Raw genomic sequence first — 21015 nt, 5'->3', positions numbered from 1 at the left:
AGCATGATTTATTTTGTAGCAAAAGATGTTAAGCTCCAAGAAGCTCTGAATATTATGCATCTTTTGAAACTAAGTTAAGTCTTTTATTACTACTAGATTTCTACAATCTCTTAGTACTTATGAGAAATTCATTTCTCGATTGAACTCCTCATAATAGCCCTTGCTTGAGTAACATTTTGAGGGGACGTACATGAGCTTGAATCACCTATAAAATAAAAAGCATATAAGTAAGTTATTGAGATAATGCCATGATATAAAGCATCATGCACATAAAACAATATCTAAAACTTTCCATAAACTTTAACTCATTATCTTAAAGGACATTGGAAAATTATCATGATTATTCATGATAACTTATACTATGGTCACCTTATAACTGTTTGGAAACCAAAACTCTTATATGATTGCTCTACTATCCAAGGAAATCATTTTATCCTTATTCAAATTACACACTTCATAATATACATAAAAATGTATAGTGAAAGTGTTCTTAACTTTACATTTTAATCTCCTAAACAAATTGAATGAAATGTTCTAATGAAATAATTAAATTAAACACTAAATATGTGTTTTATTTTTTTAAATATGTCTTCTTGGCAGCTTGGTGGGATGTGACTCTCTCATGCTAGTGTAAACAATGTGGACTACAGTTATGATAAGTTCTTGTTTATGAAAATATGGTATCACATGATTATTTAAACTATTCTTTTTTATAACTATCTCGGTACTCTTTCCCTTTTATAACTACGGAACGTAGGTGAGATAAGAATGTGAAAAAAAGTAACATCTAGGTTATCCTTGAATTAACCTAATTAGTTTGGATTATGAAAAGCTTGAGAGATTATCACTAAGGACAATGGAAAGTAAAGTGTAATGATAGTCCAAAGACTTCAAATGGTTCAAAAGGTATATCAAAGGTGCAGTAGTCCTAGAGCACATGCCTTTTATATTCCCAAGGCCCATGTACCCTAATCCCACATGTAAATGATCCTAAGCCTATGTTCCTAGGCCTATCCCATGTGCATGTGCATCCTAAAAAAACTTTGTTACATAATGCAAATAAGCATATCACATGATTATTTAAATGATTTTTCTTTTATAACTAAATCACTCTTTCAAAAAGCCATGTGTATGTTTACAATAATTAAGGCATATCTTAAATAGGCAAAATCTAAGTGTGTAAAAACATTATCAAAGAAAAACTGTATTATAAATCATGATCAAGCTTACAATCAAATTACTCATATTATTGTGATATTAGAGTTTACATACATGCATTTTACACATCCTTTGTATTTTATGGAAAATAAGGAAGCACTGGTAGTTTGTATTTTAAGGACAATAAGAAAGCGCTTGCACTTTAAATGAAAATGTTCTCTATATTTGAAGGACAATAAGTAAGGACTTGTACTATATATAAAATCTTAACTCACCAATGAGGTGATCACCCAAGTGGTGAAGATTTTGGCCTAGGACTAGGTCCTAGGTTCAAAACCCCACAAGGTGCTTCCTTAGGTATATTGCCTACCTACGGGTAGATAAAATAAGCCCACCTCATGTGCCTAGCGCACCTACTATGGGTAGTTAAAAATAGTAACTATGAAAGGATCTTGGGCCTAAGGCTAGTCAGATATTTAAAAAAAAACAACTGAAGAACTGCACTTAAAAGACCATGTGTGGCTTTCTATATCATGAAATCCCCACTTTTGATAACATTTAAAATATATGAATATCCTTCTTATAATTTAAAACATGCCATACATTACATATTGATTAAGTTTTACCTAAAATACCCTAGCAATATATATTGAAAGTTTAGCATGCGTGTTATGTTCATCATACACATACAATTACACACAACATGATGTTAAAAAATCTAAACCATAGCTACAAAAAACAATACATACTTACCTGTTTGATTTTTTTAAAAGAAAATTAAATCTTTTCATCACTGTCTTTCATTTGTAGCTAAAATTTTGAAGTTGTGATGTTTTTAGGTTTTAGAAATGAAGTTATGATGTTTTTAACGTTTTAAAAATTGAATCCATGTAGACCTACTGTGTTTTTCTAAACTAGAAATTTCGAAGGATTGAATATTTTTAATGAGATTTTAAAGTTTAGAAATTTCACCTTTTCATACATTGCAAAAAAATGAAGTGCTTGAATGTTTGGAAATTTTATTGGCTTCTAAAGTGCTTGAATGTTTAGCCTTTCTACCTTTCTATAACTTTCATCCTTTTGGTTGTCATTTTTATGTGTAAATTAACGTATACATTTTCTATTTCATATTTGGATGATAACTTTAATTATGAATACCTTTATGTGAGTAGTAATAAGATGCCAAAATATGTTATTTTTTAAAACATAAAAGGCCTCTATTTACACTATAATCAAAATAAACAAAATTATTTAGTTTAATTATAGAACTATATAATATAATTTAAAAAACTTGAAAAGTTAATTAAAATCCTAGGTTTGATATTTGAAATCCAATGATGTTGACAGGTGAATGCTTATTGATTCTAATTGGTATATTTAGATGCATAAAATAATGTGAATTTCAATGAGACTTGAATATTAAAATTTACCCCTTTTTATATTGAACCATTTGAAGCGCTAGTTTGATTATTTGCTCAAGGCCCTTAGAATACTTAAAATCTATTAATAGACTTGATACAAATACTTATCACATTTGTCATCTACTACTTGTAAGAAATGTTTGCAGTAAAAGTAACATGTGCATTCCATGTGTATGCCAAGCATGAAAACCTTAACTTGTGCACAAAGATAATTAGAAATGAAAATTAGTATCTCACATTTTTCTGTGTGTTTTGATGGTAAGATTCATAGTCATATCAAATGTCGCAACTTAAGACCCTAGATTGAAATAAATATTTATGTACTAAAATTAATTTGAAAGAACTATATATATATATATATATATATACTCTTACATGTTTTTTATTTGTTAATTTATTTTTTGTTTAGTTTCTTACTTTTTTTTTGTTTAGTTTACATATTTAAAAGAAAAAAATTGTTATCTTTACATATATTACTTGTATGCATATATACATGTGTGTGTGTTTTTCCTTGCTTACATGTACACCTATGTGCATGTGCACGCAAACACACACACACATGCACATGCTTATGTGTATGTGTGTGCTTACATGCATTCCTATATACATGTGTGTGTGTGTGTGTGCACAAGTTTACATGTGCATGTGCATGTGAATGTGCCTCTACATGTGTGTGTGCATGTGCATGTGTAAGTGTGTGTGCACATGTGTACGTGCGCCTGCATGTGTGTGTGATTGTGCTTGTGCATGTGTGTGCCCATGCATGTGTTTGCATCATGTGCATATGGGTGTGTATGTGTATGCACGTGTGTGTACATGTTCATGTGTGCATATGTGTGTGTGTGCATGCACATGTGTGAGTGTGCATGTGTGTATGCGTGTGCATGTGCATGTGTGTGCACATTTTCATAGGTTGGCACATATTCATGTGCATGTGCATGGGAATGGGTGGGCACATAGTCTTGTGCCCACCCACATGTAGATATTCATGTACATGGACATGGGTGAGCACATAGTCATGTACCCACCCACATACACATATTCATGTGCATGAAGATGGGCACATACTCATGTGACCACCCACAATCATGCCCCCACCCATGCCTACGCACATATTCATGTGCATGTGGATGCATATATACCTGTGTGAGTGTGTATGTGTGCGTACATCTGTGCATGGGTGCATATTAATGGGTCGACACATTACACAGCTATGCATGTATTGGGATGGAGATAGAGAGAGAGAGAGAGAGAGAGAGAGAGAGAGAGAGAGAGAGAGAGAGAGAGAGAGAGAAGGATGGTTTAAACTTACCTCCTTTGTAAATAAGGTTGGCATCCATTTATATCAACACAATGGGCACAGTTCTCACAAGTGATTAAGATGCTTGTCTCTATAGCACAAAATATTAAGGATAAATAAGTGTACATAGACTTTTAATTATAACAAAAAAGTCTCTATATCACAAAATACTAAGGATGAATAAAAGTGTATGGAGTTTTAATTATAACAAGAAAGTTTGAATAATTTTCTTACCATTTGGTGCTGAAGTTTGTTTAGAAGCATGTCGATAAGGATCTTGCGAGCCATTCAAAAATAGAATATTCGAACCTATTATTGCAAAATGGTAAACACCATTTGTAATTTCCTCAATATGTGAATATCTAATATAGTTAAGATTAATATGAGTTTGACCTAGTATAAAAAATATACAAGATAACTATTGTATTTTTTAAATAATGACTATATTAAAAATAGTAATAAACTAATCTAATATTTAACACGAGTTTTACTTACTTAAATTACTATTATATTCAGTCTTATGTTTACATATGATTTTAGAAAAAAAAAATATGTTTTTATATTTCTTTTATAATAAATAAATAAAAGACATTTTAAGGTAATTAGAAAATTCATGAGAAATTTCCTAAAGTATTCTATAGTGAATTGTTTTCTTTACAAGTTGTATATATGTATGGAGATTCCATATTTCTCATTTTTGAGATTCTAAAAGACGTCAAAATTACAAATAATGTAAGAAAATCGAGAAATGTTTTTAAAACTACACCTAGGATCTTTTTGTTTCCTTGTTTATGAGACATATACGTGTGTAAATCTATCAAGATCTAGACTATGGATTTCACTATGAAAATCTACCATGCTTTTTCCATTCTATCTCTTTTTTGTTTGGCAAAACATATTCCTCAATGTTCTATAAAGTTTATTGTTATACACTTACAAAAGTACACTCAACATCATGATAGAAGTACTTGAAGAACTTGGAGAACACCTATGTGGTTCTATGGATGGATCTACAAATGGCCATACAATTATGGGGGAAAAAAATCCACTCCACAAGGGTATTATAGAAATTTTAAAAATTTAAAAGAGCTCAAGGAACTTAAATCTAATCTCTCATTAGCTACCCACAAATAATATCTTTAAATCATAATCGACATCTTACTACCTAATCAAATGCAACTTATTGTACTCCTAGGGTATAAAAACTTTTAGAACTAGGGGCTTGTGCTATTGTGGTATTGCTTTTGTGATATTTTTCTTACCCTAATCTTCCCATAATTATAGGATTAGAATACAAAGTTTAAATCCTTAAAAAAAACAAATAGCCAATTTTGAATGTAATTTTGACCTTTTAGAACACCCAAATGTGCATATGCATGACTGCCTGCTATAGCAAGGGAAGACCAATAAGAGAATGAATGGAGAAAAATACTAGAAAGATAGGAGAAGGAAAAAGGAAGTTTGAAGATACAACACTATGACAAGGAGATTATAAAGTTTAAGAACTAAATCAAGGGAATACCAATAAGAGAATGGATGGAAAAAGATACCAAAAGCACATGAGAAGGAAAAAGGAAGCATGTAGACACAACACTATGATAAGGAGATTATCAAGTTTAAGAATATTCCCCTAAATCAAGGGTCCACATGAAAATAGGTAAGTAAAAGGCCCCCCAAGGAGGCATTGACATAAGAGTTAAAGCAACTCAAGGAGGAACCACAAAGAGTTTCAAGAAACAAAGAAGTAAAACATGGAGAACTTCAAGAAACAAAAAAGGAAATCATAAAATATATTCTCCTAAATGCCACCAAAACTAAGGTCCAAGCAAAGCAAACAAAGAAGGAAACCACCAAAACTATGATCCAAAAAAAACACTGCTAGGATGAAGAAAGAGATCAAGGCCACATCCTGACAAGACTGCAAAATGAGTGGAGGTAACTTAGAAAAAAATTGGCTCACAACACAAACACAATCATGATGACCTTTTAAGACAAAAACACAAGGAACTTCCACCACACATTACATGTGTAAGTCGCCAAACAGCTCTCGAAAGAAAGATGATGAGACCTTGTGGAAATAAGTGGAACCCTATTCACAGACATTGGTGTCTAGGGGGGGTAAGGACCTTAATAAGGAGAGGCCTTTTCTCTTTAATAACAAGAGAAATTATTAAGGAGAGGCCTTTTCTCTTTAAATTTAACGACATAGAAACCCTTAACTTTCCTCCAAGAGAGGGTGATGATTTCCTCCATGAAGATCCGTTTACTTGATGATCTCATCCCCTTGTAATAAGTAGAGCAGCATAAATGTTCAATTATGCAAGTTATGAACGTAAGAAATTTTTTAAATTAAAATAATATACAATATAAAAAGTAAAAATAAATATAAATTTATATCATATAATAATAATAACAAATGTATACTAAAAGCTAATTGGTAGAAAATGTAAATGTTTTTTAAAATAGACCCCTTCTTGAAAAGTAGTGTATTTTTACATACAACCAAATTTAGCAAAACAGCCCATGTTGTAGGGTTGTATACCGACACTTTTCCCTTATTTTTAAGTACAAACTCAACTATATTCTGGCAAGAGACTAGAAAGTTACATGCACTGCAAGTTGTAGGCCTGTACCTACATATAGGGAGCCATGACATGCTAAGACAAGCAAACGTCTACAGAGAGTATCAATTTCTTTTATTGTTTTTCTTGTATGGTTTAATTATTTCTTGTTAAAGAGAGAGAGAGAGAGAGAGAGAGAGAGAGAGAGAGAGAGAGAGAGAACTCTGTTAAACATGGTTTTTCAGAATTGCAGGTTCCTTGGATGAAGCTCTCCTTTCTTTCTAAATTCTCTTTTTGCTCCTTTCTTTCTATCTTATCTTTTCTCCCCCGATGAGATGATGTATCCTCTCTATGAAAGAGATTGATTGTATCAAATTACTTCATATGTTTATAAATCATTAAAATGCTCATGTGTGAGACCGGGTCTCACACATGGGGGAAATTTTGTACCCAATATCGTGTTTATGTCTCTGCTATATTTTCTTACAAATTATTATTTGAAGTGACAATTTGATTATTTTGAATTCAATTTGTTCCACTACACAACATGGACTCCCCATTATGTGCTCTCATATGGCATAATATCATTCATCTACATTTATCTAGCTCTTACTAGACATCATATAGATAAGACATTTCAAGAGGTCTTACTAGACTTCATATAGATAAGACATGAATATATATATGCAATGAATATTTTTTGAATGCTTTTATCCTATATACTTGGGAAGGTTTCATCATATCATGACAGGTTGAGCTCTCTCCACCAACAGATGCAATACAATTGCATCGTTTGTCTAGATCTCTCTAGACTTCATCAAGATGAGACATGAATATCACAATGCCTTATTCCTACAAACTTGGGATGGTTTCACTGCTAGAATGAGTTCTCTACGTAGATACAGATCCCATGGTATGATGATCATCACAGGTCAACTAAGGGTTTCATCGCACAAGATACTCAAAAGAAAGGGCGTCCCATGAGACATAGGCATGTATGTAGTAGCGAATGGGAGATTAATTTTCATGAGAATTATATACTTCGATGCATAAGCTAATATGAGATAAGTGGATGCACCATTTTCTCTATAGGGAGGGGTTTAGGCCTTTTCCTAGGGGTAAAACATTTCAAATATTAGAGATGCTTCAGTTATATCTATTGGACCTAAGGCACCATATAAAGCATTGTCTCTCCAAAAGGCAGTCATGCTTGTTAGTATTCATGCAATGTAAGTTGTTTTAAGTTCCATATATCTTTTAGATACCCCTACCTTTGTGTCCCTTCAAGTAAATCTTGGACTCCCTATTCTATGCTCTCCTATGGCATAATATCATTCATCTACATTTATTTAGGTCTTACTAGACTTCATATAGATAAGACATGAATATTCGTAGTAAAGATTTCTAGAATGCTTTTGTCCTATATAGAATTGGAAATGTTTCACTATGAGAGCTCTCTCCACATATGCAAAACAACTACATCATTTGTCTAGATCTCACTAGACTTAATCAAGATGAGACATGAATATCCTAATGTGTTCTTCCGACAAACTTGGAATGGTTTCACTGGATAGATTGAGCTCTTCACATAGGTACATATCCCATGGTATGAGGATCATCATAGGTCATGTAAGGGTGTCATCACATAACAAGATACTCAAAATTAGAAAGGGAATCCCATGAGACATAGATATGTATGTAGTAGTAAATGGGAGATTAATTGTCAGGAGAATTACATACTTAGATGCATAAGTTAATATGACATACATGGATGGATAATTTAATATGAGATACATGGATGCACCGTTATCTCTAGCCAACATTCATCCTATAGGATCTATGAGAATACATAGACTAGGACCCATAGAAGATTAAATTTCAAAATGTTTCTATCTTTAAAGAAGTTTTAAAAAGTAGAGAAATAAATACCTGCAATTTTAGTTGCACCATAATATATATCAGTGACATCTACAGGTGGTGAAGTTCCATTCCCAAATACATTTACACAAAGGTCTAGATAATATCTTTAAGAAAAAAAGTAGGACATTAAAATCTCTCTCTCTCTCTCTCTCTCTCTCTCTCTCTCTCTCTCTCTCTACTCATACATGTATACACACAAGTCCACATGCATGTTTTTGAACACAAACACATGCATGCATGTATCACAATTTCACATGCACACACCCCCCACACACACAAGTGCATGTGTATGGACCCAAGCATTAATATAGTTTCTCATGGTGTTTTTAAGACAAAACAAGAAGCAACATAGTATTACCAACCCCAAGCACCATTCATGTGCATGTGCATGCGCATATATATGTGTACATGTACGCATGTGCATGCACATGTGTGTGTGTGTGTGCATAAGCATGTGTATGTGCGTGTGTGCTTGTGCATGGGCATGTTGTGCTTGTTCTTGTTCATGTGGTTATGATTATGCATGAGTGGGTGTTTTTTATAATCTATATGATGTGTCACTTCTCTCTAGGACACAAGGTGCACCCCATACCTACCACCCATTGAAGGCATTTTATGTTGGAAGGTGTAGATATATCATGGATATGATGAAGGGCGCAAGAGGGTGAAGATTGTATTAGTACCCCATATGTAGTGAAAGTGTGAACGTTCAAAGGAAAAGCTAGATACTTTGGGCAAAAAGGTCTAATAAGGCAAAATGGATCTTTAACTATTCATCATAGCCCCTCGCATAGCCCATAAAAAGTATGCACCTCTAATGGGATAGTCACTATGGTTTTTAGACTCATCTCATTGGCATTGACATTGTTTTGGACATGGTATTATAGCATTGAGCTTCTCCTCTCTATGCTTCATGAATTCAAGGGGATAATAAAAGGCATAAATCTTATGTGAAGCAAGTGTGAAGGATATGCTACTTATACTAAATGTGGTGAAATTGTGGAAGTTGAAAAGCTATAAAAAGTCCAAGGGCACCATCCCTCACATATTCATTTTCCCCAAGCTTGTTCTTTCGGAAAGAAAGGTCGGTTGGGCAAAGTGGGACCCTACCTAGTCATGCTACCCCCTTCATTTTTTCCCAGGAAAGTTTTTGATAAAAATATGGAAGAGATAGCTTCAAAAGATAAACACACGAGTTTGTTAATTTGCCCAAAATGATGATTCATAAAAGAGTAAGACTGTGACCCCAATAATTGGAGAACTAGAAATCATAGAAGTATGGTGAATTACAATGTCGGGCATTACTTATTATAAGCATACTGAGTGAGTGTGATACTTATTCAAGGGTCATTATGCTTATGCCATACATGTATGTATGTGTGTACACTTGCATGTATATATGTGTATATACGTATACATACATACATACATATTTATATTTATATGGATGAGAGGTTAGAACATCTAGGATAAGGTAGGGTTTCAGGATTTCAAAACTCTTCATCTTTTCACTTTTTTTGAGAGAGAGCCATAGCTATCATTGTTGGATCGTGATCCTTGCCACAACTGCCTTGGCATTAATATTATCTTTTAACATTTTTCAATTGTTATCTCTCATGGGATATCCTCTAAATGTATTTTCTATGTGTATGTAGCCTTTATCACCCCTCAAGAATTTGTGTATTGTTGTTTATGGTTTTTCTCCATGCCCTTCAACCCACTTGTCATCATCAACACAATGGCCTCCCTTGCCCAAGCCACATGCCCAAAGAGTTCTACCTTTTACCATGCTTCCATATGTAGCCTCTATCACCCCTCAAGAATTTATGTATTGTTGTTTATGTTTTTCTCCCATGCCCTTCAACCCACTTTTCAAAACAAAATGTCATCTCTTGCCCAAGCCACACACCATTTACTCATTTCTTGCTCAATTGGTCCTTTGATATTTTTATTCCTTAGTTCCTTGAATTTGGTGCACACTAAGGTCATTAGACATAACAAAAGACATTATATCCATATGTATACAAAAATTATCTTTAGGGGAGCCCTTCCCTTGCATAATAAAGAGTCAAGTGCAAAATGAGCATAAACCCATATTTATGTCTTTAAACCTTTTATAGATTAATTTTTTTTTAAATGTTTTAAAGTTTTAAAATCTTTTATAAATTTAAAGGGTGATCCAACATAGAAAACTAAAGTAAAATAGAAAGCGGTGTCAGGTGGCATCAACTTAAAATATTGACATTAGTGTTTGTGTGTGTTACAATCTTTTATTGGGGTCAACCACCAGACTAAAAGATTGTGTACATGCATAAGTGGTCAACCACCAGACTAAAAGATTGTGTACATGCATAAGTGGTCAACCATAAGTGGGTGGTAGAAATCTCATACTAGTTTTTAGGAAGCTAAAATATATAGTCTTGATTAAATTTTGTCCCTTTTATCAAACTATATAAGTTAAATAGCGAGGAATTAGTAAACTAGTCTTAAATAATATGTTCTATCATACTTGATTTAGCTCCTTCTTTAATCATGCATGTCATAGATCATGAAATATATATGTTATTTCAACCACAACTATAATCATGCATGTGACATAGATCATGAAATATATATGTTATTTCAACCACAACTATAATCATGCATGTCATAGATCATGAAATATATATGCTATTTCATGATCTATGACATAGATCATGAAATATATATGTTATTTCAACCACAACTATAAGATTGTGTACATGCATAAGTGGTCAACCATAAGTGGGTGGTAGAAATCTCGTATTATTTTTTAGGAAGCTCAAATATATATTCTTGATTAAATTTTATCCCTTTTATCAAACTATATAAGTGAAATAGTGAGGAATTAGTAAACTAATCTTAAATAACATGTTCTATCATACTTGATATAGCTCCTACTTTAATTAATCGTGCATGTCATAGATCATGAAATATAAGTGGGTAATATCACGTACAGTACACATTAGAATAAGTAAAAAAAATTATCTTACTGTAGATTAAGTGGACGCATAAAGATATTATTTTTTTATGCTGTTGTAATAAAATAACCGACTTCCGAGCATTGTTGGTAAGTCCATTGCCGCCCTAAAACAAACACCACATGAATAAATGCTTTTAGCATGTTAGTGTAGTTTCATCATTATTTCACAAAAATTGCTTTTTAGATATTTAAGGTGAGAAATTTGACTTCTTTTTAGGTGATTTGAAAACCACCTTTGAGGTTTTTATCACTACTAATATCATTTATTAAATTATATTCTTTTATTATTGTGCTTTAATATGAAAGAAAAAGACTGTCAAGTTTTATTTTTAATCCAAGTTAAAGTTAATTCAAAATATTGTAACATCTCACATCTTGGCATGCATCCATTTACACTTCAATCCAGGGCTTCGAGCAATATATCCGTTGTTCTTCAGCAATATATCCGTTGTGTTGCCAGATTTATTGTAGTAAAATGGATGCTAATGTATCTCATGTGCGTTTGGAAGCATGGAGCACACACAGGAGGGCTACACTGTGGAGAAAGGTGGAGCACGGCTGGCTCGTGAGATCTTGGGCTGGTCGATTGCGTTGAGGCTGCTAGCTGCAAGCAGGCCTGCAAAGGCGGCAGGCAAGTAATCTTCAATGATGGCTGGTTGAAGGCGTAGGGTCGCCATGTTTAATGTCAAAGTTGTTGTTGAAATCTCTTCAAGTTTTCTTGTCTTTGTTGGGAGGCGATGCTAGAAGGTTTATTCCCACCTGAGCTTGTATACGCCATGTTTAATGTCAAAGTTGTTGTTGAAATCTCTGTTTTCTTGTCTTTGTTGAGAGGCGATGCTAGAAGGTTTATTCCCACCTAAGCTTGTATACGCATGTGGAATCTATTGGGTAGACTAGCATGGACACGTGGGCAAACTACTAGATTTGGTTCAGTTGGCTAGGGTTGACTACCTTCTACCTAGGGTCCCATAGTTGGCTAGGGTTGACTACCTTGTTCCATTACAAGTTGCCCCCAGGGTCTTGTATTCACTATAAAATGAATTCAATTACAACTGAAAGTCCACCAACTGAAAAGTAAGTGCATATAGAAGATCATTGTGATACATGTTGTGTTGATCTTGTTGCATCTATTTTACTGCCTATTTTCTAACAAACAACCCAAAAAAATTGCAAAACCATCTACTGAGAATATAGAACTACCTGCCTACAATCGCTTGCCATTTGATTTTACTAGAAAGTTGTTGTGTCATCTAGAAAGAAGAACTAAAATTGCAATAATGTGCATCTTTTTGCTCTTTGGGTCATCCTTGAATATGTGAAACATGTGCTTCAAAGATAACATAAAATAATATGGATCCTCCTAAACCATAACCAAGTGTGCATGACATAAAGATTATAGTTAGTTAGTCTATGTCAAATTAGATTATCCTAAACCATAATGAAGTGTGCACAACATAAATATTATAGTTAGTTAGTCTATGTCAAATTAGAAATGTATCATACGGATTCTCTTGAGTTAGCCTAATGTCAAATTAAAGCTTTTTAAATCTATCTCAACACTATTAGCAAAAGATATGTCTATGGTTAAGGCCACAATTTTAGGAATATGTTGCTTAAATATGGATTCTCCTCATAAGAAGAATCCATTTTTTTAATGGTCTTGTCAAGGAGACCATAAAAAATGACTTCAATGAGTTAAATTATATGCAATAATGAAACATGAAGGCTCAACAATTTGTTTCTAACAAGTAGCGCACTCCCTTTCCAAAAGACATGAGTTTTGGAGGCTAATATTAATTTTAAAAACAAACAAAACTCCTAAAAGGATACTTAAACAAAGTGAACTAGAAAGATTTGAAATTTCTTTAAAAGTAACTTTAAAAAATCTCGTTTTTTAATCTAGATACTTCATCAAATGAATTCCTTGGTTCTAGTTATATTTTTGCTCGACAACTAATTCACACAAACTTGTTAAATAAATGATACTTTATATTAACACTCACTACTAGAGGTTTAGGGCATACCGACGTTAGAACACTGACGCAAATGTCGAACGTCGGTATGTATGTCCTAAACTTGGAGGCGCAAAGTTGGGCAGGTAATTTTCAAAAGTTTGTATACCGACGGGTATATTGACGGATATACCGATGGATATACCAACACATATATCGATGGATATACCGACGCCCGTAAGTTTTTTACAGTCGAGAACCTTTTGTTCTTTGTTTTACGCGGCGTCGAACTGCATCCAGAGAAGGTATGCATCCATCTCCCTCAAGCGTTCGCCTTCTTCCATTCAACCCACTCTTGTTGTGTGTGTGTGTGTGTGTGTGGAGAGACTTAGTGAAGTGTGTGTAGATCTCCCTCTCTCTCTCTCTCCTTGGACGGTTTGCCTCTCCCCATCTCGTCATCTTCTTATGGCGTTTTGCCTCTCCCTCTTTCCTCAGCATTTCACAGCATGAACAACACTCTATTTCAGAGCGTGAAGCATAGTCTACTTCATGATGTGAACAATAACCTGCTACTTCACGCGTTAACATCTCATGATTTAACACTTCACATAATAACACTTCACGGAATAGCAGTTCACAAAATAACATTTCATGGACTATTAGTTCACGAATTAAGGGTTTTCAAAACAGCGGCGGTGAGAGAGTACCTTAACTGCACCATTGGATTTAATCCGACTCAAATTAAAGTTATTCTGAGCTGAAAATTTGAAACATGAAACACAAGTTGTCATGCGTGAAACACGGTTCACGATGTGAACTATAGTCTACTACTTTACGACGTGAACCATAGTCTTCTGTTTCATGGAGATCTACTATTTCATGACCAAAAAAGGTAGTTCAAGAAAAAAACTAGGTGAAATGGTTGGAGTATTAATTTTGCCTATTCATTCTCATGCATTTGACATCCGGGTTAAACTCATTGGAGATGACCTTGCCCCCAACAACGGTGCATCAAATCACCGAGATTCTTCCTATCAATAAACTGTTGGCTGAGGTCGCTTGACGAGCATTCAATTGAGTGTTTCAACTTGGAAGAATCTGACCACCATAGAAACAAGTAGTGAAGAATCCATGGAAGAAGGGCTAAGATTTTGTGTCCTTGGAGAGAACGAAAAACCCTCTTCTCCTATGAGATCCAATGGAATCTTTGATATGGATAGGGGATTTTTTGGTCTCTAGCATGGAACGGAAGATGAAGCACAATCTGGGAAGCATGGGCCCATCAACTAGCACGGGACATGGTCTAAGGCCGGATTTACCAACCCAACCTTCTAGCCCCAGGAATGCTAACATAGTGAGGATTAGTGGGATGACCTCCACAAATAGAAGGGATAAGGAAAGCAAGCTAGGACACGTCAAGTCTTCTTCCCCACATCAGAGGAAATGGAAACAAACTTAAAGAGAGAAGAGGTAGAGCGACAATTGTGGCTATTAAGCTTAAGAAAACAAGAGCTTAATATGCGAAGAATGAGGGGCGAAACAAAGGCAAATGGAGAATTTGAATCTGTTTTGACCACGTGGCAAAGAACCTTAAACATCTAGAAATGCTACTAATAGCATGTGGATGGGAATAACAGAAGGAGGGATACAAACTCTAGAACCCATCAATGAGGAATCAAAGGCTGACGAAAGCCTGGAAACACAAGAAGAGGAGGACAATCTACCTAGGGCACCTGGAGGAGGTTAGGATCATCTCTATACAAGAGAGGATATACAAGAAATGATCAATGATCCCACGTTCTTACAGAGCATGGAACTCCTAATCCAACAGAGGCGGCCAGCTGAGGCTGTTAACAATGAGCTAGATAATGAGGAATTATGCGGACCCAATCATAGACCCAGATTGAATAGAAGAACCTATCCAGGAAGAGACTGTGGTCTAGGTAGGTGGGGTTGCTCCTCGAAGGCCAATCGTGGATCCCAACGCACAGATCTAAACACAGTCATAAGGGCAGATCTGCTGAATATGGCCGTGGAAATGGGCTTAGATATGGTTAGGAAACTAGGTACTTCCTTGGAATCCAGACCATCCTAGATGAAGCCACATATCATTTCAAAGCTTGTGCAAAAATTGTTGCGAGATGGAGACTTGATCCAACATACAAAGGTCTTTGAGTCTACTTTGTGAAACTTGTGTTCCAGTAAGCGATGTAACCATGATACATGCCTTTTCTCTAACCCTAGAAGGGAAGGCTCACCACCAATGGTATCGAACACTAAAACCTGAGAATAAAGTTAATTTCACTCGGCTTAAAAATGTGTTCATACGTGCCTTTTTTTGAGATGGTGATAGATGGAGCTCTGTGGCTCAGCTCCACAATATTAAGAAAAAGGAAAATGAGTCCATGTGGGATTATGTTTCTTGGCTCAAGAACTTGAATTCAAGATGCAAGTAGAGAGAAAGGCTAATTGATTATCAGTTATTGCCCTGCTTCAGGAGAGGAGTCCAAGATCATAAGATGCATGATTATCTAGTGTTAGCCCGACTGGCTACTCTAGATACTTGCTATAAGCTGGCAATTGAATAAAATGAGAACAATATGCTTAAGTTGTCGCAAACAAGAAAATGCCAAGGTAGCTTCAGTAGTGGCAACATCATGAATCTCGAGTCATCAGGACACAAGAACAAAGAGCAAGAAAGTTGGCAATATGATAGTGGAAGAACTCAGTAATGCCATCTCGAAGAAATTAAAGGGAGGGATGGGAGAGAAGTAGCAGGGAATGCTCATCTCTACCCCCAGAGATAATTGATTTGGTGATCAATTTGCAGAAAAAATCACATGAGCACCAAATGCTCTTGCTTAAGACCAAGGCAATTACTCTATTGTGCTCACTATCAGAGATTGGGTAACCATGACACTGCCATGTGCAGATATCCAAGGGTCTAGCCCTTAGCACAACTACCAACACCCAGAGTGTTGCTAGGCTTACCAACACCACGAGTGCAATCCAATGTTATTGCAGGGTAGCTAAATACCTACCTACCAAGAGGGATGTTCTAAATGTAGGACATGGCACGTTTGTTGCCACCTTTTGTTCTACCATCACAACTACCACTGGCCAAAATCAACCAGGTGTTGATTGAGGAGCCCTTGGATGAGAGAGAAATCATGCCTAAGGTAGAATTCAATAACGACTACTATGAGCAGCCCACTATTTCTTACAGAATAGCATGCCAGTACCAGTGTTTCAAACCACGGTACAATATAAAGGAAAAGACATAAACTCAACTATGAGAAGGGGACCCATACAGTGTTTTCATTATAATGGACCTCATGAAATGTGAAATGTTCTCTAAATAATGTGGTTAATATTGGTCAAACCCAACCAGCACAGACCAATGCCATGCCTACACTTTCATGTGTTAAGTGTGGTGTTGATCATTTGATCAAAGATTGCCCATATGGCGCCAGTGGTTCCACTTCTAACCATGCCATTATCAGGACTATAAGTGTGCAGCCTAGGAATATCACGCCACTGAATGTCCTGATGCGAGCGCAAGTGAAACAAGTGGACAAAGGGAAAAACCCAGGAGGTGGTACAGCCTCTAAGACTGAGAGAAGGAGACGAGTGAAAAAGGTGGGCAAGCTATACCATAGTCATAATTTAGGATGGATCCAAAGAAGATACCATTGACACTAGATCCGTCTAATCAAAGGAAGAAGGTGACCATGTGCCAAAAAAAACCGTCACCTTTGGCAGAGAACAACCTAGTGCATGAGGAAGAAGGAACACCCAGATTCGTCAAAATACACCAACCAATTGGGCTAGTATTATGAGAGTGATGATATGAATGCCTCAAATACAATCCACCATAACTGGTATACCAAGCACTGGCTATCCTTGATGGAGGTGAGGGTGTAAGTATACATTTTTTGTAATAAACTCTCTGCACCAGCCGAATTCACTTGACATTATCGTGTGGGCAGTCATGAGGGAAGCCAAATTGGTGCATGATTGGGTGTTAGATCAAGTGTGTGTTTGAAAGGATTCACGTATTTTGAAAAATGATCTCCATAATTGGAAGGCACATCCCATGGAAGGGCAATCAATTGGAAATGATTTAGTACAAACGACATCCTTACAAGTATGTCAACCAGTTGAGGAGAATTCATGGGAAGAGGAAGAGGCCAAAATGTACGTGTCGCTTCCACCTCCTCCGGATTTTAGTGAAAACTAGATGCACATGCTTGCCACTATCGATGTGTTGCCCCCCAGCAGAGGAACCCAGTAAATTGAATTGGGAAACATTTCTACCACCTCAGTGCGCATGGTAGATGTGCAACCTAATGAAGAGGAAAGAGGATGAAGCTTCTAGCACAGAAGGGTGTGGATCACAAGGCCGCAAACAACAGCACCCAACGCCTCAGGAGATGGTATAAACAAAAGAGGTATATCGCTCGATGAAATGCCCTATTACGAAGTAAACCCACATATGCCCAATGGCTAAGATATCATGAGGTCACCAAGGTACTTCTAAGAGCTGGGGTGAGGAGTTCAGTAAGATAACCCTGGAAGGAAAATGAGAGGAAACCCTTTTTCGCATAATTGGGACTCATCTTGTACCTTTGTTGTTGGATAGGGTAGCATCTTCCTTGAGGTTGATTCGATGATGATAGAAGCGGGGGGTCAATCCCTTTCATTTTTGTGTAAGTCCATGCAAACACATCCTTAAAGGATGTAATATTTAGACTTCTTCACATAACGAAGCATCCAACTTGGTGCTAAGTAAGACCATCTTTGGGTCGACCTCTGTTCCTAGGTTCATCTCCATTGACTCATCTTCTTTTACCCACCGTTTGGACTGCTCGAGGTCCCTGTCGAATGCTTATAATCTGTTGCAAGCTTGGGGAACTATCATCATCAGTTAAGGCTTCAAAAAACTCTTCGACCTCATTAGGAAATTTCCCTTCACTTAGCGGGGATCAGGCTGATCCTTGGCAACTTTCCTTTTGTGTGGACTATTTCGTCTGTATCTATCCATTATCCAAACTAAATCAACCTCAAAGAGGCTGATCAGGTTGGCATTCTATTGGAGATACTCTTTCTCTTTATCAAGGTCTAATCCATTCAGCATATTCACTCCCTCGGCGACTTTCGATCGGGCCGGATTTTCCACCTTGCATGTACTGGCAACAAAAATCCAGATTTTCTTCTTTCCTTTGTGGATGGTTATCCTATTCGCATCCCAATCTTGATTGATTCTTGCTTGTCGGATCCATGGCCTACTGAGTAGCATCGGGTAGGCATCTTTAATGTTATCTGTCTAGAGCACCACCACTACGATATGGAAACTAAATCCAGCTACCTCTAGTGTGACCTCGTGGATCAATCTGAGAGGCTGCACTCACTATGCTGATCCATGCGGGTTCCCATCTTCTCAAATCGAGCATTCGACATGTCATATCCGAGATTATGTTAACTCGGGGATCTGCCATCTAATAGAACTTCTGCTATATCTACAAAAACAACCTTTACAATGTTTGTCTTATATACTTTTATACTACTCATTTGCAGTCCTAGTGCAGTACAAATATATCGACGTGTTCTAAACATGGGAGATTTATAGATTAATGACCTTTTAACTAGTGCTAATGTGGCCTCTTCTGACATTCGGCGGCATCGCTTTGGCTCAATGGCTAGGTGGTAGTCTAGCTACGGTTGTTTGGCAGCTTGGCCACCCCCACCTTCACCACCACAACCCTGCTTAACCCCACCCCATGGCTATTTATACCCCCAACACCACCCCACCACACCCCAACCCTGTCTTTTAAACTAAAAAATGCTTTTGCAACCAGCCATCACTGTGAAGTATCCCAAGTTCTCCAGGAAATCCTCGGAGGATCTTGATGCTCACATTCTTTTGTTTGATAGTGCTTGGCACGTGAACGTCTCTGCCTGATGGACCAAAATCTAAAGAAATCCGGCTTCATCCTAACTCTACAAAAGAGTGCCGATCTTTGGGTTGCTTAGTATAAGTACACCCACTTGCCCACCTATGATACCATCAGAGATGCATTTCTCCAAAGATTCAGGGAGGACAAGACTTATGTGCATCTGCTTGACAAGCTGTGCCGGATGAATCAGAAAAACCTGATGGTGGAGGACTCTGCCTGCAAAATTTTGAAAGCTCCTCCGTAGATTGGATGTAGCCAATCGGCTTGTGAAGGAGATCCCCACCTCATACTTCATGAAGGGCCTTAGCAAAAAACCTCAAACGGGCAATTGTTTGTCAATGTCGATCTTGCCACCATGACCCTAGAGTAGCTAGTAGAATCAACTCTTAGTGTCGAGCGTGTGCTAGTAGGATCAATAAAAAGCAAAGGCAAAAGCAAGAGCAAGAGTAAGAGCAAGAGCAAGAGCAAGAGCAAGAGCAAGAGAAAAACTAAGTCCAAAAGGTCCATTTCCGAATCTTCAGAAGAAGACAATGATTCTGATAACTCGTCAACAAGTGAGGAATCGGAGGAGGAGGAAGATCGCAAGCATGGTCAAAGAGCAAGAAAGCAGGAAAGACAACCAAGGAAATGACTGCAACCATGGCTCAGTTGACAAGTGAAAGCATGAAATTTCCCAAGAGTGCAGCTTAAATGAGCTTTGGTGTGCCATCTACTGAATTGCCACTCATACCATAGAAGCATGCCGGTACAATGTGATAAGAGCACCTCTGTAGTTGGTGATCCTAGCCCCAACCCGCCCCGCCGATGGCTCTACTTGATCCTTACTAGTGACCACAATTCCTTCCTTGTGGGTATTTTCCTCCTAGGGATGTACCTAGTACACCATGCCCCATTTTCACCTATTTTTATTACCATTTCCTAGGACACCACAAGTCAAAATGTGACATTTAGAGGAATTAGCACAGGGCTAAAGGGGAAGGAGCACAAGCTTCAACATTAGGACCATCTCCAGTGAATGCTGTCAAAATCCAAGCTCTAGAGGAGCGATAAGAAGTCAGGCTTACAACAGAGGTGGCCGAATCATCAACCATGGCAATCACATGGTCCATGCAACCCGAGTCTCCCGAGGCAACCAAAGATCCAACCTCGGATCTAATAGGGGGAAGTAGAAGGTTGTCACTTGGTAGGGGCATAACAAGATTTGGATGGAAGTGTCCGAGTGGGTGGAAAAATATTACACGCTAGAGAGGCACTGTGGAAAAAGGAGCTAGAAAAGCTCGGGCAAATCTGTCGGTTCTATTGATAGACCATGGAGTGACAGGCTCCATCATAATACCAATCATGAAAATGTAGTTGGAACATCACATAAATGCAAAGAGAAAGTGGTTAAGCCCCTTGGTATGCCTAATATTTATGCAAGGCATTCTCTTGTTGTTGATGGTGATTCTAGTGGCTCAAAGATGAGCCTTGATGAGGAGCTTGCGATTCTAGCAATGAGAACACCTGGTGTGAAGAAGGCTATAGAAGCTATGAATGTAAAGTTACAAAGATCTGGAAGAGTCAAAAACCCTGTGCAAAGGTTGACTTATGATGGTTATATGGCACATCACTATGTTTATATGGTAAAAGTTATGCAGGTTATAGAACCCACATGTTTTGATGAGGCTATTGGAAATGTGTGTTGGGAGAAAGCTATGGATGGGGAGATGGATGCATTGTATGGAAATGAGACTTGGGATTTGGTG

General features: G+C 36.8%; 1 long non-coding RNA gene across 1 annotated transcript; it reads right to left on the bottom strand.

Moving 5' to 3' along the window:
- Window positions 1-3918: 3918 nt before the first annotated feature.
- Window positions 3919-8464, bottom strand: LOC147609615 (uncharacterized). The gene is made up of 3 exons (XR_015264270.1): window positions 8370-8464; window positions 4114-4188; window positions 3919-3970 (listed from the first exon to the last, which is right to left on the bottom strand). It is a non-coding gene; the product is annotated as an uncharacterized LOC147609615 (long non-coding RNA).
- Between the last annotated feature and the right edge of the window lie 12551 nt (window positions 8465-21015).

This window comes from Cibotium barometz, chromosome 51, assembly GCF_041138505.1.
Source record: "Cibotium barometz isolate CiBa-2024 chromosome 51, ASM4113850v1, whole genome shotgun sequence".
NCBI classification, from domain to species: Eukaryota; Viridiplantae; Streptophyta; class Polypodiopsida; order Cyatheales; family Cibotiaceae; genus Cibotium; species Cibotium barometz.
The sequence above is the reverse complement of the archived record's forward strand: the minus strand, read 5'-3'. Positions and strand labels throughout refer to the sequence as shown.